Source organism: Eutrigla gurnardus, assembly GCF_963514095.1.
Source record: "Eutrigla gurnardus genome assembly, chromosome: 18".
NCBI lineage: Eukaryota > Metazoa > Chordata > Actinopteri > Perciformes > Triglidae > Eutrigla > Eutrigla gurnardus.
The window spans coordinates 18,791,894-18,819,623 of NC_139929.1; the positions used below are offsets into that span (position 1 = coordinate 18,791,894).

General features: G+C 43.2%; 2 long non-coding RNA genes across 2 annotated transcripts in view; both read left to right on the forward strand.

Annotated features, from left to right (window-relative positions):
- The window catches only part of LOC311028995, a 386,496-nt gene that overhangs the window by 304,012 nt on the left and 54,754 nt on the right, over positions 1-27,730 (forward strand). The window lies entirely within an intron of this gene.
- On the forward strand, positions 18,816-19,485 carry LOC311029145. Its single transcript, XR_014598859.1, has 3 exons — positions 18,816-18,939; positions 19,197-19,290; positions 19,383-19,485. It is a non-coding gene; the product is annotated as an uncharacterized lncRNA (long non-coding RNA).

The window sequence follows — 27,730 nt, forward strand, 5'->3', positions numbered from 1 at the left end:
AAAAGATTAACTGTCCAACATTTGTACTTCCAGGAAATAAAGAAGACCTCAAAAAATAACAGGCATATTGTCTTTCTTCGACACTGGTGATGGGTCGCTTAGAAATGATTGAAGCGTATCATGTCTCTAACAGCTCTTCCATCTCGTGCATCAGCAGGGGGGTTGGGACTATTGTCTGTATCATCAGGGCAAGAGTAGGACATTGTTCCCTTCTGGTTGCACATTTGTCAACACTTGTTTACCTGATAATACAAGCATTTCTAAAAAGATTCAGCAAAACTTTTTCATACTCTTGCGTGAAACTCGAGTCACGGAAATAGCTGGGTAAACATGGAAGTGGCGTCTACGCTGCGGTAGCATTAGCAGCAGAGTATAGAAGCTATCAGGCAAGTGTTCTTTTAAATAAACTCCTGATGTAACTTACAAACTTTCAAATGCCTCGTTTTGTGAGTACAGACCCTATGTGTACTACTGCAGAAGTTTGGTAACATTCCATGCATTATTAGTGGGGTAATTTACGAGATATACAAGATGTACCATAGCGCCAGTACTAAGCCATTCGGCTGATAGCCCTATCTTGACCAATGCTGACCATCGCTAAAAATGCTTCTGAGGGGCTGTTTGGCTGGATGTCATGGTGGAAATGACCTAGGGTGCATTTTACTCCGAACCATCACTTTAACTAACTCAAGGTTTTCACTAAACCTGCTTCCTGAAACAGGCCCCAGATCCAGTAAGGGTGCTACTCTGCTGATTTGTTCGTCAGATCCACCCGTCGCTCCTCAGCAGCCCAAATATGGACTTGAGGCTCTAAAGCCGTAGCTCGTCTATGACAGACTCGGTCCTCCATATGAAATCCAGCCTGTTCTGCAGCTTGGTCCCGACACGGCCGCTCATTTAGTTTGTCTGTGATGCTCCCACACACGGCATCATGGGAAGTGTAGTTAGTTAGTCAGGTTAACGTCTACCATGCTCTGTTGTTGTCTGAACCTAAGTTTGTGTGAAGATGGAAGTTTATTTTGAAAAGATATTCTGGCCAAGCTGTTATTTGATGCATTAAAGGGAGAACATGTTGTAAAATTACCATATTAATGATCAATATATATACACTCGGCATCAATGAAAACTTAACACTGGTATTTTTTTATGTGTGGTCGGATCCTTTTGATGTAGGTACTTGAACTTTTATATTCGGTTAGTATGGATATTTTACTGATGAGTTTTGAAAGAAAGCAACAAAAAGTACACTATTTCATAATTTTATTGACAGTTAACAATGACATGCCCAATTTCCAAATTCCTGAAATTTCAATATCTCGTGTTACCGCCATTAGCATCAAGACAGGCCACACAACTCTACGCATTGACCGTATAAGACGTCCAACATTGTCCTGGGGTATGTTTGCCCATTCCTGGTGCAACGCAGCCACCAGTTCCTGGCGATTCCTGGGTGGAGGCACACGTCGAGAGACACGTCGTCCCAGCTGGTCCCAGATTTGCTCAATGGGTGAGAGATCCGGCGAGTATGGTGGCCAGTCCAGCACATCGATGTTCTGTTGCTCAAGATACGCTGTGGTGACACGTGCAGCATGCGGGCGGGTGTTATCCTGCTGCAGAATGCTGATCTCAGGATGATTCCTGATGAACGGCACACACGTTGTCTCCAGCACCTCGTTAATGTAACGTCTGGCAGTGAGGTTGCCATTAATGATGACCAGTGGGGTTTTATGGTTGGCAGAGATGCCAGCCCACACCATAACACCCACACCACCCCATGGATCGTGCTGACGCACGCAGCACTGTGCATACCTCTCCCCAGGGCAGCGCCACACCCGCTGACGTCCGTCGCTCCTGTACTGACAGAATCTGGACTCATCAGAGAAGAGGACTCCACGCCAGTGTGCCTGAGTCCAGGGTAGGTGGCGTCGAGCCCATTCCACACGATTCTGGCGACGTTCATTGGTCAAGACAGGTCCAATATTGGGTCTTCTGGCCGCTAAGTTGGCAGAATGCAGGCGCCGACGTACAGTACTGGTACTGATGCGTGGTTGGTGCCTGCCTGGAGTCTCTGCAGCCGTCTGGGCAGCTGTCTGGAACCTGCCCCGCAGGTGCTGCATCACAATGTAACGGTCGTCGGCCTCAGTCGTCACTCTTTCGCGTCCAGGACGTGCTCTATCCCTCACAGACTGGGTTTTGTTGAACCTGCGTCTCAAGTTCATTATTGTGGGTGGAGAACAACCCATTCTATGGGCCACCTGTCGAATCGACAGTCCACCCTCCAACAGACCCAAAGCTCAATGTCGGTCGTTCTCTGATAGGCGAGGCATAATGGCATCCAGGACAATGAAAAGTCATTTTTTCAACTTGGCTTTTTATAGAGAACGAGAACCAATCCCAAAAACTCACAGGATTGGCAGCAAACACAACGAGCACAACGACATTGCTCTAATTACAAAGCAAGTGCAGTCAGGTGTGACCGTAGGTCAATGGCAAAACAACCACCCAGATTTCACTTGTTTGGCTCATTACTACTCAAGTATGAGTAGTAAATACAAATACTAAACTCTGAGCTAAAACTAGAGTGGTATTGTAAGTGTTAAGTTTTCATTGATGCTGAGTGTATATATATATATATATATGTAACACCCTTTAGTTACGCACACACACTGTAATCCCCAATATTTCTAGTTCAACTATGTTGAGCTATACAGTCTGATTGAGTTTTGTAGATGTAGTTCCTTTATTTCACCAGCAGGGTGCGTATTCCACACGCGCTAGCGCCGCTCACGCTCGTAGTTCCTTGTATCCCCTGCTTGTTTCTTTCCTTCACTGATGCCGATGAGGACAGACACTAGCCGATAAGAGTGCTTGCTAATGTTAATAGCTAGACTAAAAGTGGTTAAAACTTTATTTTGTCTTGCGTTATTGATCCGTGAGGAGGTTTTTTTTGGAGTACCGGACATTACCGTGTTGTTGTGTTTTGTCGAGGAAAAACTCCGGTGAGTAGCAACAATTAGCGCTCAGCATAGCATGCTAGCGGATGCCGACCACGGCTAATGCTAACTCATTTCATGAATACATCCTTAGTATGTGTCGATATGTTTCTGAGAAAATGTTTAAAACCAACCGGAGGTATGTAAGAGTGTGTATTTGAGTTGAGAATGTGGTTAATGTTGTATTTCTGTGTGGAAGTTATCAGTGCTAATCGAGCTATATTGCTATTTGCCTCGTGCTATGGCTAAAATGCTAGTTAATGCTAAACAGCTAACCAAGCTGGTTTTGCGAGCTGAAACACGTGCAGCTGTGTGCATTTGAGTTAGTGAGGGACAGTAATTCGATTAATCATTCTTAAACATGATTGATATGTGGTTTAATCCATATTTTATGTGCACTATGCAGTGGTTAAAGCTAAAAAAACAGTTAAAAACATTTCATATTACACACTTTTATGTGTGTTGGCTGTTAAAAATTAATTTTATAGCTGTATATGAAACATTGTCAATGTGAATAGTCAAGTTCATTGATTTGAGATTTAAAAAGAGAATAAATACTGTGCAGTTGATTTAGATAAATGTATAAAAAGAGAGAAAGAGATTAACAATAGATATAAAACTGCTGCTCTATGCAGGTTGGTTTTATTTTGGTGTATGAAACGATTCTGATGGCGAACCAGAGCCCAAACCCGAGGAACGTGGAGCAGGACACCGGCTTACATGCGTGGAGGGTGTGATGTCGGAACAGCTCATCGTGCATCTGGAGAAAGCATCTATCACACCATACAGTTAAGACTAAAAAAAAAATCACACTACCCGGGTAGATGAACAATTACATGAACAATTGCACTACCATACATTAAAGGACTAATACAAAAACTGTGGACACTGACTAAATTGGACATTTTACTATTTTTGGACTTTATTGGACTTTGTTTGTTTATTATTTTGGGCCCATTATTTCATTTGCACTTTAAACAATATTTTTGTGAGTTGTAAATTTGTTTATGCTGTTGGTTACAACTGAGGTTTTGAATGGGTTAGCTTGGCCCTGTTGTTCTCAGTCACCTTCTGTGGTATGGCCCATTGGGATATGGGTACTTCTATTCCATACTGGTTGCAGATGTTCCTGTGTACTATCCCAGCCACTTGGTTGTGCCTCTCCATGTACGCTGATCCAGCTAGCATCTTACACCCTGCTACTATGTGCTGGACTGTCTCAGGGACTTCTTTGCACAGTCTGCATCTTGGGTCTGATCTGCTCTGGTAGATCCTGGCCTCTATGGCTCTTGTGCTTATGGCCTGTTCTTGTGCTGCCATGATTAGTGCCTCTGTGCTGTCTGTCAGTCCTGCATTTTCCAGCCACTGGTAGGATTTCTTGATATCAGCCACTTCCTCTACCTGACGGTGGTACATGCCATGTAGGGGCTTGTCCCTCCAGGTTGTCTGCTCCTCCTCCTCCGCACTCTCATCAGGGTTCTGCTGCCTGAGACATTCACTTAGCAGTTCATCCTTCGGGGCCATTTTTTCGATGTAATCTCGAATTTTCGATGTTTCATCCTGGACTGCGGCCTTGACGCTCACTAGCCCTCGGCCTCCCTCTTTCCACTTAGTGTATAGCCTCAGGGTGCTGGACTTGGGGTGGAACCCTCCGTGCATGGTGAGGAGCTTTCTAGTCCTGATATCTGTGGCTTCTAGCTCCTCCTTTGGCCAGCTTATGATACCAGCGGGGTATCTGATGACTGGTAGTGCGTACATGTTGATGGCTCGGACCTTGTTCTTACCATTCAGCTGACTTTTCAGGACCTGCCTTACTCTCTGGAGGTATTTGGCTGAGGTTGATTTCCTTGTGGCCTCTTCATGGTTTCCATTAGCCTGTGGGATGCCAAGGTACTTGTAGCTGTCTTGGATATCACCTATGTTGCTCTCTGGTAGGTCAATCCCCTCAGTCCTGATCATCTTTCCTCTCTTGGAGACCATCCGGCCACACTTGTCCAATCCGATTGACATCCCTATATCATCACTGTAGATCCTGGTGGTGTGGATCAGTGAGTGTCTATATATATATATATATATATATATATATACAGGGCTTGAAGACCTCCGGCACGGTGCCGGAAATCCGGCGTAGCAATATTTTGGTGAAGTGTTTTTTTTTTTTTTTTTTTAACTGTAACCAGTCGTTTAAAGTGATAGTTCCAACTACCAATGGTACTCAAGGTAACCAAGGAGTTCTAGCCAATCAGAGCAGAGTAGGGCGGGCCTTAAGTTTCCAGGCACCTCGGACCGGGACAACGTAGCCAGAGCGATTGATAACATCAGCCCAAAGGCAGCCCTGCACACTTTTCATTCAGACAAACTAATGCGACTGCCACAGTTGTTAGATTTCAGGCGTAATTTATGGGGGGGATGGGTGGGTTGCAACCCACCCAATAATCCAAACCAGCCACCACAACCCACCCAATATGATATCACAATTATTGATATTGAATGTTCAGCATTATAATCACAACAGTGTGGTAGATTTTCTCAATTTACCAGTAAAAAATAGTGACGTTTGTCTGTGCCCCCTCCCGCTCTGAGATTTGGTTTCGCCCACCTTGGCGGACCTGCGCTTCTCTACTGTCTCTCCCGGTCTCTCCCGGTCTCTCCCCGCATCAGCGGTGGTATGAAGAAAGCACGCGAAAAAAAGCAAAAGAATAAAAGTATCTTCCCAACAGGAGGTAGCTACTGCTAGGGCTCCAGTGCCACCACTCACGGTTGCCCCCCCCCCCCCCCAGCCGGCGAGTTCGACAGTGCGTGTGCGTATAGCCCCGTTCACATACGCCACTACTCGCCACTCGCTTTCTCGCTGAATTCTACTCGCTGGCAAAAAAAACTCACTGCCGCCGGCGGCGACTTCAAGCGACAACTCTCTGTGGAACTCTCTGTTGACGTCAACTGTCGATCATCTCTATTCTACATTGTGATTGGTACTCGCTTCACTCGCATCGCAGAAAGTTAAAATTATTTTATCTCCGATCGACCACATCGCATCGCCTGTCCTGACCACATTCCACTAGAACACATTCACATTCATTGACAGCTGTCTCTCAGAGATGGGCGAGTGGCGACGTATGTGAACGAGGCTTCAGTCAAAACCAAAACACCAAGGAAGGCTGAGGAATAGTCACCCACTTTTATTATTATTATTATTATTATCATTATTAATAATAATAATAATAATAATAAACGAATTGTGTTTTAGTCATTTTTGTTCTCATCTTTTCTTGAATGCTTAAACTCCTCAACCCCATTTAGTATGTCAACATTTGTATCAGTACCAGCAGTTTGTAAGAAATTGGTCAGTAATTGATATGTCATATTTTGTTTCTCAGAATTCACCAAATTGATGCATTAAAATGAAATTATTCAAAATTTTCTCCCGGGGGGGCATGCCCCCGGACCCCCCTAGAGGATCGCAATCCCCCCACCATAGTCTCCAAAGATCCTGTGGGAAACACTACAAACCCATTTGTAATCGGGACAAAATACTTAAAGTTAGAGACAATTAAGGACCATGAGTCCTAACAAGAACACTTGCACACACTTTAATGTGTATTTTGTACACGTTCAAGACCCATTTTTATGCATTTTCTGAGTCGGTCAACTTTATTTTAGGCACAAACTATATATCTGGGCTGGTAAACCCAAACCTGCCGCAGTGGCTGGTGGCCAAAGAATATATATATATATATATATACACACACCTGCTTCACAGGTGGAAATCTCAACCACCCCAATGTTCAACTCAAAGTTACGCCCTTGGTGATGCTAATTTCTGAGGTATTATACGTTAGCATTAAGCTAGCGGACTTTATGCTTAGTGATACTGGCTGTGTGTGTTTTGAATGTTGTTTCAAACTATAATGTGGGTTTACTCTCAAAGTGCACCAGATTAATTCATTTAGATTGCAAATGTTCAGAATTTTCTTCTCCCCAATGCATAAAAAAATTTCAGGCACAGGATTTTTTCCTGCTTCAAGCCCTGTATATATATATATATATATATATATATATATATATATATGTGTGTAATACACCTAATGTGTGTGTGTTTAATAACTAATAACTGGTGTGCACTCAGGCCCTTCATCATCATCACCAACAACATACTCAAATGATAACTCTCAACACACTTGTGAAATGTTTATTTACAGTATTTATAGTACCAGAGCTTATTGTTTCATATACATTTACAGCACAGACCCTCAGGGAGTCGAGAGCCGCCGTCGTCTGCGTGTTTAAAACGATCCATGTTTATTGCTTCAGAGAGAACTGCACCATGGGAAGTCAGTCATTCATGGAAGAGGCTCTTTGCAATACCGTTGAATAAACCTCTTAAAAACAATAAGAATTATTTGCACCATGCGCACAACATTAGAAAAGTCAAATTTTCTGGCTGCAATATTACACAGAAACACCTGCAATAATAAAAAAAACATGCACACACAAGAGCTAAAAATCATCAAATGTTTCCTCTGAGCATGGCACCAAATAAAAATTAGACAAAACACCAACAGGGTGGCGTTCTTGTTGAGTTTGTGAAGGAGACGACAGGAAACGACCAACATTTGGCTTCGGAATTCAAAAATCAAGTTGCTTCTTGCTGTTGTGTCACATCCCAACGGCAAATCCACCTCTCAGCATCCACCCACATTAAACACAACATGGTGTCTGGGATCTGTGGCAGGACTTCAAAACCTCGGCCGTTTCTCAATATGCGTTCTTCTCTGTACTTCTGTTCTTGTGGACTTGAGAAACGTCATCAGCGTCGGACCGAGTACTGTTCCAATTCAAAGTTCGCATCTGGCCAAGTACGGTCAAATACCCCGGATGTGTTCTTGCCCCGCCCACTTCACCGAGGATGCATCGGAGGAGACTTGTGTGGACTTTGGGCAGTTACGTATCCCAGAATGCATTTCAATAAAGCAATGGCGGAGGAGAAGACGCACAATTGTAAGTTAACGTTAGAAGTTTTGAAATTCTACTGTTTTGGGGTGAATAAATGTTTTTATGTATTTTTGCGGGAATGTCATTTTTACAACTTCAAATCGGTGCTGTGGGTGATTTATTACTGTAGCACGTAGTTTTTATTCCGACGTTTTCGCCGCTAACGGCTATCACGGCTAGCTACCTCGCTAGCCGCTAGCAAGTTGGCCCGGGCACTTAGCATTACTGCTACCCCGCTGATGACTGCCTTGTCCCGGCGTGACCCTCTGAAATCTGACGCTGGTCTTGTATGATTGTAGTGTGGTAAAGCAATGCTGTTTTCTGTGCGTCTAAAAGGCAGACTTTGGTCTCTGAACGAAACACTTTAGGCTGTGATATCGGACTAATCGGTCCGTTTTAAGGGAGGGTTTTTATATTTTTATACAACTATAACGTTATACTAAAGCGTTTTGTCGTGTTTACGTGGCATGGATACCCTCCATCCCCCAGCAGAAAGTACCCAGCTGGTGGATAGAGGGCCTGGTGGTACATGGGCGATCTCCTGAGGACCAGTGCATCGTGCACTGACCCTGGCTGACCTACATAAATGTCCAGGAAAGAGCCTTTTGCATCGCACATTCCCTGGAGGATAATGGAGGGGAAGAGCTTTCTATTAATATAGCTCCTTTTTTGTGGCTCTGCAGGAGGAACAATCCTCACATGGCACCCGTCGATGGCACCAGCAGCAGCCCGAAAAGCCTCATGCCCGGCAAGCAGCGCGAAGCCAGCTCCCACCTCAGCCATCTGCTCAGCCCTGGGGAAGTGGATGACTCTGGGCAGGATGGTCATCATGTCATCCACAACCCTGTGCACAATCCTGCACACAGTGGCCAGAGGTACAGAGAAGACGTCGGAGGTGACCCGGTACGACGCTCCACAGGCGAGCCAGTAGAGCGTCACCAGCACCTCCAGCTCATGGCTCCATCCATGGCTCTTCTCCCGGGGCAACATCTGGAGCAGCATGGTGATGCTGTCCCTGGAGAGCCTGAATGCCGGCTTCACCTCAGCCCCGGAGAAGAAGGTGGCCAGGATAGGCACCTCATTCACCTGTGCATACATACGCACAGGGCCTTGCGGGTCCTGAGGAGGAAATATTCGATTTATTAGTTATTTATTATGATATTGTATGTATTGTATGTAATCATCTATTTATTATTATGAAGTCTGTTTTTAATCATGCATTTATTATAATGAATTCCCTTTTTTAATCATCTATTTATTATGAATTCTGTATTTAATCTATTTGTTATTATGGTTTTGTATTTAATATTTATTGAATATGTATTTATTAAATTGTGTTGAATGCCAAATGTCAATCATTTATAGACACTTACATGAAGTTTGCTTAACTCCATATTCAGTTGCTTTATTTCCCGTTTGAAAACCATGACAAAAAGCTGTACAAGATCTTTCAGACTGAATATCAACATCTTCATGTTTGAGTGCTAAGACAGAGGACAGGTAAGTGTGTAGGGCCTAGGCTGAGGGTTATTAAGTAGTAAAAGTAGTTGAGTTAATTTGACAGGGACCACATACAATAAACTGTTGGACTAGAAATTGTATGCATTATATAGTTAAGTGAATAAACCTATAGCCTAGGTGTTGTAGTTAAACATGACAGCAATTTAAAAAGGTCATGTCATTTTTTTAAATTAGGACTAAATAAAATATGATTACACAAACTAACCAATCCAGAGAGACATGCCAGGATGGCACGCCTCCTCTCCGTCCGTCGCCGAATGGCGGCTCTCCTCCGGCGGATGCTCCTCCTCAAACGCTCCGCTTCCTCTTCCGCGTCGACGTACATCGCCCCGGCGATAAAAGTAGCGGCCAACTGCGCCATATGTCGTCAATTTGACAACAACTGACACGTGACAACAATAATAACAATATAAATAGATAATTAGCTAAATTTCCGCTGCCTAACTGCTCTCTCCACTACAACAATAAAACCCACAACATTTTCCCGCCACTCGCCCTTTATATAGGCAATTTTCTGAAAATGTATATTCATATTTGTATAAAAAGAAAATATCATATTATATCCTCATATAATATATAATAAAATATACAAATGAAACGGAGTTGTTTTTTATAGTGTTTATTTTATTTTAACCAGTGAAAATAACCGGAAGTTGAACGCCGTCAACCGGCAAAAACGATGACGTCATCAAGTACGTTCCTGTTCCAAATGCAGAAAAAACACCGTCCTCCCGTCCTCCCGTACCCCGGGAGTTCGTTCTTCCAACTGAACTCCGCAAGTCTAGACTCCCGGAGTTCACGAGTTCGAACTTGGCGTACTGGGTATTGAGAAACGGCCCTCCTCTTTTTCAACATTGTTCTCCTTTCCCAGAATGCCTTGTGTTCTGTGATCATGTGATCAGTATTGAAAGCTCACAGAAGTAGTGAAATCTAATCTAATTCCAGTATGTTTCAGAATTGGTTTCAAGATTTAAATGATTGCTTTTAAAAGGGATATTTGTGTTCTGTACTGATGAAAAAACACAAGTATAAAAATATATACACCGACTTGTCATTTTAACTGGTTAATTGTGCATAAATGCTCAGGTCGTTTTGCGTCTCTAATAACCACTCAAAGAATATTTATCAAAACTGTTTAAGTTCAAACCCCATTGAACAGAGTTTACCTTTACAAAGGGATTAGTCTCAGTGATCCAGTATCAGTGAGGCTCTGATGAGGACTGAAGACTCTCATATGAACCACTGAAACGTGTTGATTAGAGCGACTCACACAGATATCAATCAGTAGATGTGACATTCTGTCATACTCATGAGGTCACCGTCCGCCATCTTGCCTGTGTTTCCTTTTGACATGTGATCTGTCAGCTCAATAGATACGTTATAAGCAGCAAACATATGTTTAAATGCAACATGGCTCAAAGGTCTTATATTAAAATGTTGAAGTAGGTGTCTTTCTCTCTTCTATGTCTGATTGCAATGAATAATATATAAATATATCAGAACACCAAGCAGAATTAACAACAATTAGAGTTCTCAACGGGCCTGAAAACGACCCGCGGGTTTTTAAACCCGAACCCGACGCAGCCCGACACACCAGCATGAATTGTCGGCCCGAACCCGACCCCCCGCGCGCCTGCATTGTTTTCCTCATACACTTGTTATCACGATCAGACAGACAGCAGACGTGAATTCAAATGAAACTTTATTTAAAATTAAAAGATTTAACACAAACAACCGAAACTTTAAATAGCCTATATAAATAAATATGCCGTAAATAAATATTAAATTAAATCTTCACACAATATAAAAAGAACTCAAACACTTCAATCAGGCAACTATTTCACACCACACATCGTAAACACTAAAATGGACACACAATAGGCATCTAAGTGGAGGTTTAAAAGGCATCGTGGAGGAACAGGCGCGTCCTCCTCTCCTCAATGGTACGGCCAGCCACACTGAACAGTCTCTCGCTGCTGTCAGGTGTGCGTCTGCCCCATGAAGCAGGCAGCCAGATTGACCAAACGTGAACAGCGATGATTCACAGCAAACAATATATAATTTACAACCTACAATTTTTTTTATTTTTTATTTTTTAATGAAATGTGTTTTATAAAAAAAGGAAGCCCGAGGCCCGACCCGACCCGGCTCATTTGCGTATTTTTTCGGCCCGGACCCGGCCCGAAACTTCGGGTCCCGTCGGGTTTGTCGGGCTGGGCCGACCCGTTGAGAACTCTAACAACAATACATCATTGTCTTCAATAGAAATACAGAATTAGGATTACATGATTCCATATTTGCACGTTAAGTAACTTGATATTCCAGTAGGGGGGATGTGTGTAAATGGAAAAGAAAAATCAAAACAAGAGAAAACCACAGGGTGATGTCACACGACGCCAGAGCTAAACGCTGCATCAGCAGTATTGAATTTTCAGTCTGCATTAGTATGTTATGGACACTCAGCTGCAGCTACGTGTTCAATGGACTTCTGTTGGATATTCCTTTACCCATCCTCGCCTTCAAGTTCTCTCACTGGGAGAGGACCCCTTCATGGACTGTGGGAAATGTGGTTTCATGGGGAATATTTCAGTAGTGTAATGCTGGAGTGATATTAGGGGTTTAATTATCATCCAGGGTGGGGGTAGTGTTGCCGGTCTTATGGGTAACCTCCGTATGTGAGGTGAGGTGTGATGGGAAGTGTAGTCCCCGTGGATGTGTGTGGATGTGAGAAGCCGCTGCTCCCTCGCTGCAGCCGGTGAAGTTGATGTACAGATGAGTGTTGTTAGCCAGCAGAAGTGTATTAGATGAGCTCAAGATTACAGCCTCACAAGACTGCAGTGTTCCTGTCCTCTTGTAGACGACTCAATGAAAGCCTCTGGTTGGACGGTGAAGGAACTCTCCTGTCATTCTTCTGGTCGTGTCACCCGGACACTAGAAATGCGGGTCACCAGCTGAACGAGCAAAGGTCACGTTAGCATCCACAGTGTGCTCCCAACTAGGGTTCAGGGCCGATAAGCTGGAAAGGTAACACACCGTAACAACAGTGTTTACGGAGGCTTCTGGTTGGACCTATAACAACACACGCCGACCACAAGGTGGTGCTTTTTCCCTGCTATCTGAAGTTATCTGAGGGCTTTATGACATCTGTAGGATGTATGTTTAGAATAAGTTATAAGGTTGTTTATATATAGAAGTTACTCCAGAGGTCCAAGACTGATTCCATGATGATGTGATGTGAAACTATTTGAATTTGAAAACTGCAGCAAAGTGACTGAGAACAATGATTTTACACGTTTGAGTCCACTCCATGTTTTCAGCTTCTATCATTTCTTACATCCAACATTAAAGACAGAGACCAATCGTAAACGTAGACAGACTATTGACTTTTTATTGGAGGAACTGTTTTGGTGGTCTGATGATGTTCTGTAGACGCTGGAGATGTCTCTTCCAGCTGGCACTTCCCAGAATGCTCTCTGCCAACTGGTCAGCTGGTTGCTCACAGCTGGAACAAAAAAACAAACATGACAAAGGTGAACATGTGCTACAATGTGACGTGACGTAGCATGAGTGTTCTTAAACAACGTTAACAAGCGAGGCAAAGGTTAGAGGAAATGTTTCCATGAACTAAGACACGCCCAGCAGACAGTTTGTCACGTACCTGTTTACCAGCGGGGTGCAGACGGCAGCAGCTCTCATAAGCAGAAGTCTGGACACGTCTCTGGAGGAGAGCATCTTCTCTGGAGCTTAGACGCTCTGCTGCTTTGCTGCTGGTGAGGAGACAGACAGACTTCATAGAACTGGACCTGATGGACCTGAAGAGAAAGGACAAGAAGAACAGAAAACACCAGACTTAGAGCAGCAGTGGGGAGCAACGCTAGAATATTCTGGAGGAAACTTACAGTATCTAGAGAGACATTTTAAAGACGTGTGCTTACATAAAGTCACTGCAACATAATCAAGTTCACATACTTTGATGCCTCGCTGTGCTCGTCCAGGTTCTCTGTGGACACGTGGCTTCCCTCATCTTTCTCATCCTTTGGCTTCTTTATGAATGAAAAAACACATTTCATTGATTTATTAAATTGACTTCATGAAGAAAACAAAGGTAAAGGTATTAGATCAAGCATAATAATAATAATAATAATAATAATAATAATAGCAGCATAATACAATTATTCCTTCTGGTTCTTCCATGTCAGTATCAAGTCATTGCTTCCCTCGTCTCTCTGGTCTGGTCCTGGGGGTCCTGAGGGTCCTGGGGGTCCTGATGGTCCTGGGGTTCCTCTGGGTCTTCTTGCCAATTCGGGTCCAAGGCAGTGCTGAAACAATCAAATGGATGCTGCATACAACATTAATGTAATTAGTTTCAAGGCCAGGTGCATAAAGAATACAAATCATACATTGTGTAGCTGTCCAACTCACCTTTTGATCCTTCAAGTCCACCACAGGGAGGTTGTGTTGCTGGTGGACCATCAGGTCCAGAGGACACTATTACCTGTTGGATGAACCCCGACTAGAATCCACTAGGAGGAACATTGTTACTTACCTCATTTGTCCTGTTTGTACGGGACATAACAGCTCAGCATAGGACACACGTGATCAGTTGTGTCCTGCCCTGTCCAGTAATGGCCTGTGATGTCCAGAACAGGACAAGACAGGACAGCGCAGGACATCACAGGACAGGAGAGGACATCACAGGACAGGACAGGACATCACACGACAGGGCAGGACATCACAAGACAGGACAGAACAGGACATCACAGGACAGGACTTCACACAACACGGCAGGACATCACAAGACTGAAAAGGACATCACAGGACAGGAAATCACATGATAGGGCAGGATATCACAAGACAGAACCTCACAGGACAGAACAGGACGGGACGGGACATCACAGGACGGGACAGAACAGGACATGACATCATGGGACAGAACAGGACGGGACAGAATAGGACAAGACATTACAGGACGGGACAAGATATCACAGGACGGGACATTACAGGACAGGACTGAACAGGACGGGACATTACAGGACAGGATGGGACAGGACAGGACATTACAGGCGTTACACAAAAACTAACAATGCATCAACGTATAGAAACGAAACACTACAACACTACAGAGAAACGAAACACTACAACACTACAGAGAAAAACAAACACTACATCCTAGTATATTAAACCATAAAACACGATATTGTTAAAAAACGCCTTATCAGCGCTTCTTTGGAGGGCTGCCTCCCAGCTCTCCAGCAGCTCTCTTAAGCCCGCGACCGCTACGCTTTCTGTTCCTCTCTAGCGTAAGGGCCCGCAAGTTCCTAACCCACTTCTGCTCTTGGCCCGTTGAGAGCAGCCTAAATGCATCAAGACTTCCCGGGGGGTTTGAGGTGGAGGCAACAGGTGACGAGCTAGGGGCTGAGGCTGTCACAGGGGAACTAGCTAAGGGTCTACTTAGGGTGATCTTTGTCGGAGGATCAGGAGCTACAGGAGTCATGGGGTCCTCTTGTGGCAGGGGGGAGAGGTCGGGGGAGAGTTCAGGGAAGAAACTGAGGGGGGAGAGGTCGCGGGAGAGTTCAGGGAAGTCCCTGGTCCGGTGTAAAACTCTGTACTGTTTTGGGGTCTTCGTGCAGTTTGAATCTCTCTACAGTTTGGGTCAACTCTACAGTTTTGCCAAGTGCGTCAAGTCCAAGTGCTAAAAGAGAACACAAAATGGCCGACAGCCCTTTTATACCTGCTCTGACGTTCTGTTGCGTTCTGTCTCCACGACAATCAGCACGTGCGTTCTTGCGTGTGTGCGTGCGTGTGCTTGGGCATTCCGAAACAGACACATTTCATGTTTTTTTTCTCATATTCTCATAATGTATTTTCATGTTCTTGTATTGTCGTCATGTATTTTTCCGACACTGTGACAGGACATCAAATCATCTTCCACTAATGCAGATTCACTCATTGGCTTTACGCTCCACATACAGGGGGGTGATGGACTGATCCTCTATCGATTAAAAAGCAAATCACAACAAGAGAAAACCACAGGGTGATGTCACACGACGCCACAGCTAAACGCTGCATCAGCAGTATGGAACTTTCAGTCTGCATTAGTATGTTATGGATGTGATGGGAATTTTTCATTTAGTAGTTCATTGTAGTATAATTAGTAGGTTGAGTAGTTTCCGATGCCCAATTACAGCCTGGATCGGCTCCAGCCCGGCGTAATCCTGAATACAGGATAAGCGGTAGACGATGGATGGATGGAGAAAACATCTCATCAATCTGCTCGTTGATGGAAATGGCCTTCATGCTCAGGTGAAAGCTGCACTTCCATCACCACCTAGTGCATTCCAGCATCACCTGAAGACTGGGTGATCATCAAAAATCACAGGAGAAAACCCTGGAAGCAAAGACACTACACGGATCCCTTCCAAGTTCTCCTGACCACAAAAATGCATTCAATGCAAACACATTCCAAGTCCGGAGGGAGAAGATCCTGTCACTGGTTCAACTAAGAGGCAAGGATGAAATAACACCTTCCTCCACCAGTAGCATGCCAAGCTCCAACAAGTGACAGCTGTGTCACCACCGACAGTGAGTAGTCAATCGCATCACCACAACCTAACACCCCGGTGCGAGGGGAGGAGTGCAGATTGGGTTCTGCCCGCACTCCGAGCTTCAATACACGTCAAGAAGGTGTGACAGTTGTGGTGACGTAGGAGACGTTCTCTGTCCAACAATGAAGCCATGGCACCCTTTCAGGTTGCATGGTTGGAGTTTGAGAGAAGAAGCATGTGTGTTACTATCACTAACTAGTGATGGCACTTTTCCTCATCTGTGAATTACAGCATGTGACTCCTCCAACATTGCAGAGCCTTTGGAAAAGTCCTCCACAACAACAAAATCATCCACGAAGAAGATGACGACGATGATGTGTTCCCAGAGCTGCCTCAGAGTGGAGAATATCTTGTCAATGGCAGACAAAGGAACACAGGCAAAGACAAACAGAGGAGGAGAGATACTGTGAGTACAGAAATCAATCGCACGACCAGGAGGTATGGTTATGACATGGAGGAGGAGACCAGCAGTAAGAAGGAGTCTCTGCAGGTCAAGTCTTCCTGGTCGGAGTCAATGAACCAGCTGATAAGGAAACTGGACCACCTTAATCTAGACATAGAGGGGGCTCTGAGTGCAAACCTCTCCCCCTCCGACACACCCTGCACCCGAGGATGCTTTATCAAAGTCCACGTTACAACAAGCCCTGAATGAGCGAGTTCTCCAAAGACCAGACAGAGGGAATCATTGTCTCCCTGAAGCTCACTCTGGGAACTGGATGAAGACATTCACAAGCGGGAAGCTGTGTGCTTGCAGGAGCCTGGACATTCATTCTCAGCAGAGCACACGTGGACCCAAATCCACAGGTTCATGAAGCAAAGGGTCTGTGCCCTATTCTCAATCTGGACTCCAGTCCTCTACTCACTATCCTCGCAACTGTTCTTGATTTCGGGCCGAAAGTCCTGGATCTCCTACGCATGGTGAAGCACAAACCGAGCTCCATCACCTTCTCACACTACAACCGTCCCTCCGGATCTGGTGGACATTCTTTTATCAATGAGAGTTCAGATGATGGAGAGTCTTCACTGGAGGAGCCCACAGAAAAGACTTCTGCAAACAAAGCTAAGGATGACAAAGATAGTGATGAGGATTGTTAAAAAGCAAATCACAACAAGAGAGAACCACAGGGTGATGTCACACGACGCCACAGCTAAACGCTGCATTAGCAGTATGGAACTTTCAGTCTGCATTAGTATGTTATGGACACTCAGCTACAGCTAGGTGTGTTCAATGGACTTCTGTTGGATATTCCTTTACCCATCCTCGCCTTCAAGTTCTCTCACTGGGAGAGGACCCCTTCATAGACTGTGGGAAATGTGGTTTCATGGGGAATATTTATATAATATAATGCTGGAGTGATATTAGGGGTTTAATTATCATCCAGGGTGGGGGTACACAGCAAAATCAAAAGTGTTACATTTCCAGTGTTGGTGTTGTATGTTAAAAATACAGTGTTAATTCAACACTTGCTTAGTTTAATTCAACTATTTGAGAGTTAATTCCTCAAAAGAGTTGGTGTTAATCCAGGGAGTTAAATCCAAACAACACTGTTAAGTGTTCATTTTAAAATCAACACTTAAACAGTGTTACTCCCAGAATTCCAACGGACCTGTGACGTGTTTGTCTAAAGAGCGGGACGACTCGGAGTCAGACTCGAGGCTCGAGCGGGTCGGCAGAGGACGACTTTCTTTTCACCTCCAGACTCCACGGAGTATCTTTCTGTAAGTAAATGAAAGGCGTCATGCCCATTTAATAATACTTTGTAAGCAGTAGTATTTTAATGTTATATGTGTTGAATGTCCTGTCTAACGTTATAGCTCTAACAAGGTAGGCTAAGTCCCATGTTAAGGTTAGCATGGCGGCTGTTTTATATTTTTTCAAGGGTGCATTAATGTTCCTTTTGCACATCAGTGTTGATGAATGTACACAATTTGCTTAGCGTAAGTATAGGCTACACGTCCGGATAACACGGTATATAACAACACATTTCTTGTGAGAGGGAAAAAGCTAAGTTAGCTAAAATGACGTAGCGTTAGCACGCGCACGAGGCTAACTGATTTCTGTCGGGAAAAATCTGTCGTTCCGTGCGCGTACGGTAATTAATTAGCTATGGTCTCGTCTCGATGAAAATGCCAGGCGATAGAGTAACTTAGAGAGCCGGGGCTGGGCCTGGGGGTTGAGCTCCTGCCTGCCCAAAGACTGCTGCTAATGCTAAAAGTCAGACTAGCTTTGTGAGTCGGGCAAGTTAAGTTAGCATGTTGCTGCTGTAAGTTAGGCTTCCTGGAGAAACAGACTAGAGCATGACATTTTTCGGGAGTCAAAGTTTTATTAATCCCGTGATTGGGACGGGATGGGAATAAAAATCAACGGGAGCGGGCAGGAGCGGGAACGCCATTAATAGATGATGATTTTCGGCCGTGTTAAACAACCAAAAGGACAGACACGTCCATTTTTGTAGTCATCTTTCAGTGAGCCAAAACTATTTTGACTTGCGTTAGCAACAGTGCTTTGACTTCCGGCCGGGCCGGCCACTACCGGAAGTTAAATGCGCGGAGGGAGGTAGAGGCGATGAAGCCGGGAAGCGAGAGCTACAGACTAAAGTCCGACACAATGATTAATTTAATAATTGATTATTGTTAGATTAATTGTTGCAGCTCTAATGATGGTGATTGCTAATTTGCTTTATCTTTTAGATGGTGAGAGATGCTCTAAAGGCTAAACCGGGTGGACAGATTATTTTGGATGAATATGATAAAATGAAAACATTGATGGATAGCACAAGGAGACAGTTGGTGAACCTTCTTGTGGCTGACATGGTTGAAATTCATGGGTAAGACTTCATTGTTCATTTTTATACTTCACTCAATGCAATTTTTTTTTAACAGAACACTTATTTTAGGACATTGCGTAATGCATATTAGTAAAGCAACTTATTATTTATTTTCTCCTATGAAAGAGATAAATACTAAATGGCTAAAACATGATACAAAAACAAAGTGTTTGAGAGAGACTAAAACTCAGTGAAGCTACAACAGTAAAACTTGTAAGCACTGAAGGAATTGTAGTAATGTCATGTTGATCTTTCAGGAGGAGCCCGCCTGTGTCTGTGCGAAGTAAATATGCTTTGGGCATCATCTCTCTATTTCCCAGCCTCAGAGATCCATACTCAGACAATGGATATGTAAGTATATAAATGAATAGCTTGTATAGCAATTTATGGAGTAGTAATATGGTCTGAACTTACTCTACAATTGAATGTTTTTAATATTACAGGAACACTTCTATGACCCACAGAGTGGATCCGGGTACTTGGCCTGGAGGATAAAGACTGTTCAGCGCAACACTGCAGCTCAGTCCCGGAGATCTTCCACCAGCACACCCTACCAGGATAGTCCAAAGAGAAAGAGGGAGGTTCTCAGCACAGATAAGCAGCTGCTTGGTGAGCAGTGTCATGAAGCAATATCCTTTTTGAAACATTCAACTGATGAATCGGCAATCAAAGAGAAGATGAGGGCTACTTTTCAGTACCGCCAAACACTGGTTCAAGATCAGCAGTGCTCTTCGACAGTTTTGGATGTCTTCCCACGATTCCTCGACATCACTGGCTTGGTAAGAAAGACAACTTCTTTATATTTAGTGAATTGTCACTCAATGTATAAACTTTTAAGTTGCATAAGTATAAAAATGTGTGTTCTTTTGTAGATTGACCAGGATTTCACCATGATGTTTGGAGAGGAAGTGTCGGGCAGATTTTTGGCAAAATGGCCTACTTTTTTCAAACCTAGGATCCTGACAGACTGCAAAAAACTGACTTCTAATGAACACATTGAAGACCTCTTGTCTGCGCAGCACGACTCAGGTGGGTCTGGTTAGTTTCTTCTCTTTAAAATGATATGATGTGAATGTGTCAGACATTTTCTCCTGTTTTTCCCCTAGGCTGGGACAGTGACTTATCAAGCATTCTACTGTTGGTTCACTTGCTGCCGCCCACGTCCAAAGGCCACAAAAAGAGTCCAAAAATCAGCGCATGTCAAGCTGAAGACCATGTTGTTCGATATTTGCAGGTATGCAAATAGTAATGTACTTATGTAGGGCTGTTCGACTAATCTTGTGATTGTTTTTAGGTTAACAATTATTAATTTACAAAAACACTGGTACGCCATCTCCATTTTGGAAAGGCTGCAGATAACATGATTAACGAATCAACCTTTCCTTTAACAGATAACAATAACTGACCAATTAATTAATAAAAAAAAAAAACTCCTATTGTCATCAACTCGTGGAGACATGTGGACATAATTATGCAAACTTCCACTTGTGCCTTCAGTCATATTTCACAGTTTATTTCATGATTTTCTCATAATTCTTGTTTACATTTTGTTAAAGAATGGAGCCAGTGTCGAAACCTTCCTTGCTGGTGTGGCGCCGGGTCAGCCCTTCCTCCTGTGTGTGGGTCAAAAGAAGAACAGCATCCAAAGATACTACATCATCATTGACCACAAGGCCATCCCTTGCAAGGCACAGACATCCTTGGCAGCTTTCGACGAGCTCTTCAAAGCACACTTCATCTTCAGTGTCAACTACCACGAATCCTTCTTCAACTTCTATACATTCATCCAAACCACAGTTTTTAACATTGATGTGGGAAGTGCCAAGGAAAGTCCCAGAGTCAAGGAGGTCAGAGCGAGATTTTTGCACGACGCTGGATGCAAATATGTTTCTTTGTTATGTCTGTAAGGCACACCACAAAAGTTCTGCATTGCTTTGTCAGCATTTAAGACTCCAGCACGGTCTATATCCTGGAAAGACATAACGTTTAAAATGTGGACAGCCGGGATTAGGGTTGTCACGATACCAGAATTTCAGTAGTCGATACCAATACCTGTGAATTTCCACGATTCTCGATACTAATTCGATACCACAATTTAAAAAAAAAAAACAACAGGACCCATGTACTTTTAAATTCATTAATTTATTGAAAACTGCTTCAAACTGTCAAGTATTTAACACCACTGTGCTTTAAGATCTTTTTGCACAGAATTTAAATTGCAGTACCAGCTGCCAACAGACCTATAGCCATTCAGTATAAAAACAAACAATACTGTGCTTATAAATATGGTCATAAATAACAACAATAGTCAACTATTTTACATTAAAAAAAGAACAGCAGTGGCCTATAGCCAGGTTTGACGTGCTTCCTCCTTTGGTCTGAAAACTTCTGAGGCACTTTTTGCATGTCGGCTTGTTTGAATCAAGAATTGCTCCGGATTCATCCGCCTCGAACGCAAAATATTTCCACACGCGACTCTTCGCACCTGTCATGTCGACGAGCCGACGTGTTGTGCTTTCGCTCCCACCTGCTGAAGCCATTTTTTTCGAAGACGGCAAGTTTTCTTCTTCAGCGCCGCTTACTGCTCTGTGCTGCTCACACGCGTATACTGCCCCCGTCAGTTCCGCCAAGAATCGACACGGCTCGCCGAGTGAAAAGTTGTATATTCGGTTCTGACGATACCAGAAAGAAGCAAGTATCGAATTATTTTTTTCGTGTCGGCATCGAATTGGTACCGAAGTATCGGTTCTTGTGACAACCCTAGCCGGGATGTTGTTTATCGTTTTGCACCTATTCAGGTTTCAAGAAGCATCTTGTTCATTTACATAGAGATGTTGCTTTGACTAATACTGATGACAATGTGGACACTCAGAATGAAGTTAGTGAGCCCTCAACTTCACAGGCAGTTACAGACTCTCCAACAACTACCGAGCTCTCTGTTGACAATAATCTTGTGTTAAACATGTGTGCTTCTGTTGTAGTACAGTTGCAAGCATCTGGTGTTGCTGAGAGCACAGTCCAAGCAATGGTGGGGTCCATGGAGGATCTTGTAAATGACATTCATACGCAAGCAAGAGAGGCAGTTCTCAGCTGTACTCCAGAAATTCAAGGCACAGATTTTGAAAAGAAGGTGGAAAAGTGTTTTGATCAACTAGAAAATCCGTTCTCAACTTTGAACACGAGTGAAACGACAGAAGTTCTTTGAGGAAAAGTGGGAAATTGTTGAACCTGTTGAATATGTTCTTGGAGTGCGGTTTGATGTTCGCAGGGATCACACAACAGGAACTTACAGTCAGGTCCCTGTAACTGATACATTTGTGTATACACCCATCCTGGGAACTCTTACGTCTATGTTCAAGAACACTGAATTGTGTGAAAGTTTCTTGCAAGCCAAGCATCAAGAAGAAGGAGTTTATAAAGACATATGTGATGGTTCATACTTCAAGAATAGCGTTTTGTTTACCCAGAACAAACATGCTCTACAAATTCAACTCTATTTTGATGAGTTTGAGACAGCAAATCCCTTAGGTTAAGTTCTGTATTTAATGTAAATGCATACTGTGAAGTGTCAACCACTAATTGGGTGAAGAACTATGGAACAGAATATCAGATTGGTATGTTTGTTTGCACTGGAACAAATATGGAAGATCCTGTTTTCAGAAAGATCACAAACATTCTTGTACATAATGAGCAAGCATTTATTTTGACATGCAGAGTGGACACTCTTTATTTTGATGATCATTTCAATGCATACTGTATCAGTGAGAGCGCAGATTCACTTTCTGTTTTTCCAGTTAAGGAGTTGATTTATTACAGACCCTATGACAAACAGTTTTCTAATGAGATGTGTGAAAAATATTATATTGTGCCACATTGTCATATCGTGTGACCTGTGTTGGTCATTGTTGGTTATTGCAAAGCCAGTGCTGTTTTTATGTGGTGAGCTTGTTTGAAATAAATACAGATTCAAACTGCAACTTGTGTGGTTTTCTTTGTAAATTATATTATTATTATTATTATTATTATTATTATTAGTAGTAGTAGTAGTAGATTTAACACTATCAATAGTGTTAATATAATCTGAATCTTATTCAGTGTTAAAACAACACAATGATAGTGTTAATTTTTGACACTACACACTAGTGTTAGGAAAATTCTACACTGGTGAGTGTTAAATTTCAACTATTGAGTGTTGTTTCAACTTTGTCATGTTTAACACTATCAAAAGTGTTATTTTAACTCGATCTAGTGTGGACCAATATAGACACTTTTAAAGTGTTGAATTTAACTCCCTAGGAGTTGAATTAACACTTCTGAATTTGCAACACTATAGTGTTGCCGGTCTTATGGGTAACCTGCGTATGTGAGGTGAGGTGTGATGGGAAGTGTAGTCCCCGTGGATGTGTGTGGATGTGAGAAGCCGCTGCTCCCTCGCTGCAGCCGGTGAAGTTGATGTACAGATGAGTGTTGTTAGCCAGCAGAAGTGTATTAGATGAGCTCAAGATTACAGCCTCACAAGACTGCAGTGTTCCTGTCCTCTTGTAGACGACTCAATGAAAGCCTCTGGTTGGACGGTGAAGGATCTCTCCTGTCATTCTTCTGGTCGTGTCACCCGGACACTAGAAATGCGGGTCACCAGCTGAACGAGCAAAGGTCACGTTAGCATCCACAGCGTGCTCCCAACTAGGGTTCAGGGCCGATAAGCTGGAAAGGTAACACACCGTAACAACAGTGTTTACGGAGGCTTCTGGTTGGACCTATAACAACACACGCCGACCACAAGGTGGTGCTGTTTCCCTGCTATCTGAAGTTATCTGAGGGCTTTATGACATCTGTAGGATGTATGTTTAGAATAAGTTATAAGGTTGTTTATATATAGAAGTTACTCCAGAGGTCCAAGACTGATTCCATGATGATGTGATGTGAAACTATTTGAATTTGAAAACTGCAGCAAAGTGACTGAGAACAATGATTTTACACGTTTGAGTCCACTCCATGTTTTCAGCTTCTATCATTTCTTACATCCAACATTAAAGACAGAGACCAATCGTAAACGTAGACAGACTATTGACTTTTTATTGGAGGAACTGTTTTGGTGGTCTGATGATATTCTGTAGATGCTGGAGATGTCTCTTTCAGCTGGCACTTCCCAGAATGCTCTCTGCCAACTGGTCAGCTGGAACAAGAAAACAAACATGACAAAGGTGAACATGTGCTACAATGTGACGTGACGTAGCATAAGCAGAAGTCTGGACACGTCTCTGGAGGAGAGCATCTTCTCTGGAGCTTAGACGCTCTGCTGCTTTGCTGCTGGTGAGGAGACAGACAGACTTCATAGAACTGGACCTGATGGACCTGAAGAGAAAGGACAAGAAGAACAGAAAACACCAGACTTAGAGCAGCAGTGGGGAGCAACGCTAGAATATTCTGGAGGAAACTTACAGTATCTAGAGAGACATTTTAAAGACGTGTGCTTACATAAAGTCACTGCAACATAATCAAGTTCACATACTTTGATGCCTCGCTGTGCTCGTCCAGGTTCTCTGTGGACACGTCGCTTCCCTCATCTTTCTCATCCTTTGGCTTCTTTATGAATGAAAAAACACATTTCATTGATTTATTAAATTGACTTCATGAAGAAAACAAAGGTAAAGGTATTAGATCAAGCATAATAATAATAATCATAATCATAATAGCAGCATAATACAGTTATTCCTTACCTGGTTCTTCCATGTCAGTATCAAGTCATTGCTTCCCTCGTCTCTCTGGTCTGGTCCTGGGGGTCCTGAGGGTCCTGGGGGTCCTGAGGGTCCTGAGGGTCCTGGGGGTCCTGATGGTCCTGGGGTTCCTCTGGGTCTTTTTGCCAATTCGGGTCCAAGGCAGTGCTGAAACAATCAAATGGATGCTGCATACAACATTAATGTAATTAGTTTCAAGGCCAGGTGCATAAAGAATACAAATCATACATTGTGTAGCTGTCCAACTCACCTTTTGATCCTTCAAGTCCACCACAGGGAGGTTGTGTTGCTGGTGGACCATCAGGTCCAGAGGACACTATTACCTGTTGAATGAACCCCGACTAGAATCCACTAGGAGGAACATTCTTACTTAACTTATTTGTCCTGTTTGTACGGGACATAACAGCTCAGCATAGGACATCACATGACATCAGAGACAGGACATCGCAGGGCAGGTTATGGCATCAACTCTTCATGGTCCACTATGGTCCTTGTTATAAGTGCTCTACACCTCCACAGAGCACCAGACCTGCTTGGTACCTGGGTCGGCCACTGAGCTGGCTGTACGCCCAACGCTGCCCTGCTCGATGCCTGCGCTGGGGTTTTGGCAGATACGATGTCCGATACGATACTGCTTTACCTTGACAACGAGTAAAAGAAAAGAGAAATGTGACTCAGGACGTAAATTATAAACTCAGATTGCAGATTGTATATATAAATATGTGCTGACCGTTGTGAGATAGAGTCTGCAAGGGTGGTTGGAGGAGGCCTAGTAAATCCAAGCCTTACTGGAGTTGCAGTTGTTTTTTTATAACTGTAAAACACACACACACACACACACACACACACACCATGGATGGGTTCTTACAATGTAAAGTTCAGTACTGGTAAACAGTACTTCTGCCCAAGAATGGAAAAAGTCACAAGCAAAGACAGATCGCTCTTATTTACAGATGTCATCTAGCCAGCATTATCTATTAGCCGGAGAAGCAATGTTCTGAACTTGCTCTGGTTACTGAACGACCAACAAAGTCAAACGCAAGCCCGGAGTTTTAATACTAGAACGGGGTTAATGACAACTTCACAATTAACACGTCATTGGTAGTGTAAACAAACCAGGCTGTAACAAGTCAGTTTGTTTACACAACTACTACGTTAGCGCTTATGCTAACACTGAAGCTACATCGCCGGTAGTGTAAACAAATTGACTTGACACAGCCAGGATGCAGTCGAATAGACTATTTTGCTTAGGGAGGTTCCTAACTGAAGAAGTGACCCGGAAGTAAACAAGTGGCCGCCATGATAAGAGCCGTTCGGATTCTCTAAATGCAAAGGAGCGGAGCTCCAATTCTTCCTTGCAGAGCTCCTTTAGCATAGGATGCAACAGACCTTCCTATACGAAAGGAAAGGAGATTACGCCGACCCACAATTCTCTGCGAGAGCAACATTTAGGTAGGAGTAGAGTCCTTAAGAGAGAGAGTGGCGCCACCTACGTTTACTGCAATGGTTAATTTTTTTCACAGCAATGGCGGAGCATGGAGACCCTCAAAAGTTCCCGGAAGTTAGCAAAAGCTAACTTCCGCCCAACGTAATTCTTATGGAGCACACGGTCGGAGCAACACTTGATCAAGGTAAAATGTTTAAAGAATGACATTTTCACATCAGTAGTTCATTGGAATTAAATTGACATGAGTAATTAGCTATATTAAATATGTTGGCGGATTGTCCCCGTCTAGATTAGAAGATTAGAGAATATTAACGGATAAAAGTTTAAGCTAGCACGCTGGATAACGATAGCAACACATGCAACAGGCGGACACATGTAAATTCTGTTCACTAAATATAACTTAATCGAACACTGTCAATTTATACCAATAGCCAGCTTAATGTGCAGGGAGTGTGATTGTAGATAAACATCAATTTAATATAATTGAGGCTATATATATATAGGTTTGAGTGCGGGGTGAAAAAGTTCACATTTGAATATTAAATTCAAACTGTGCTGCATCCGCCGATCCTGATGGTGGTAAACTTTCTTGCAAATAATAATAATAAAAAAAAAACCGGGGTGATTCTGGTTGTGTTAATATAATTACCGTGTCTGTATTGGGCAACTTGATTTTTTTTTTTTTTTTCAAAAAGCTGATAGGAGTATAGTGTATATTATAAAGCTGGTGTGTCTACTGTTGTGATTTTGGACGGTGAGAACACAAACTGGGTTTATACCGGCATGGTTATATTTTTCATGCATATGTATCATGTTACTAATTCTCCTTGTGAATATTGTGGAGACTGTATTATGTTGACTCCTGACGTGATCATTCATTGTGCACGCAGCTTTCCTCTCCACTCAATCCTTCGCCACGATTAGCTGCAGCTGTCCCTAATTGATTAATTAGTTCAGAGCAGTCGAGCAGAGGAAAAGGCAAAGGGAAAAGCGAGGAGAAATTAAGCGTTTGGAGTTAAGGTAAGAATAAACTACAAGTAGCCACTGTTTACCAGTTTATTTAGTTAGGTTCCAGTTGATTTTGACCTGTATGTACACATTTTGGAAAAGTAACCCCCACTATTTATTTGCCAGGGGTGTGGGGGGGGCCTGCATGCACAGCGAATGATCACCATAGCAGTCTCTTCATACATGTATGTGTATGTCGATATATCTACTATATCAGTGTATATCAGTTACCTGCACTTGGTGCTGTGTGGTCAAGAAGCAGTGATGCCTCTTCATAACTTAATTTTGCATGCTGCAGGCCAGGAGTGCTGAGCAGACAGTGGTGAGACTGAAAAGACATAATGCAATGTTTTTCAAGCAGTCATACTAAACAAATGTCCCTAACAGGTGATATCATCTTGCGTATATTTGGGAACCTACAGTAGGAGCACTTTGTAGTGGAGCGTCAGTGATGCTGCAGGCCAGGAGTACTGAGTGGACCACAGTGAGACTGAAAACACAATAGTCAGGCATTATAAATTATACTAGATGGGTATTGCCTTGCAATATTACTAAAGGAATAATACTAAACATAACTATTGCTGTTAGTCATATTATT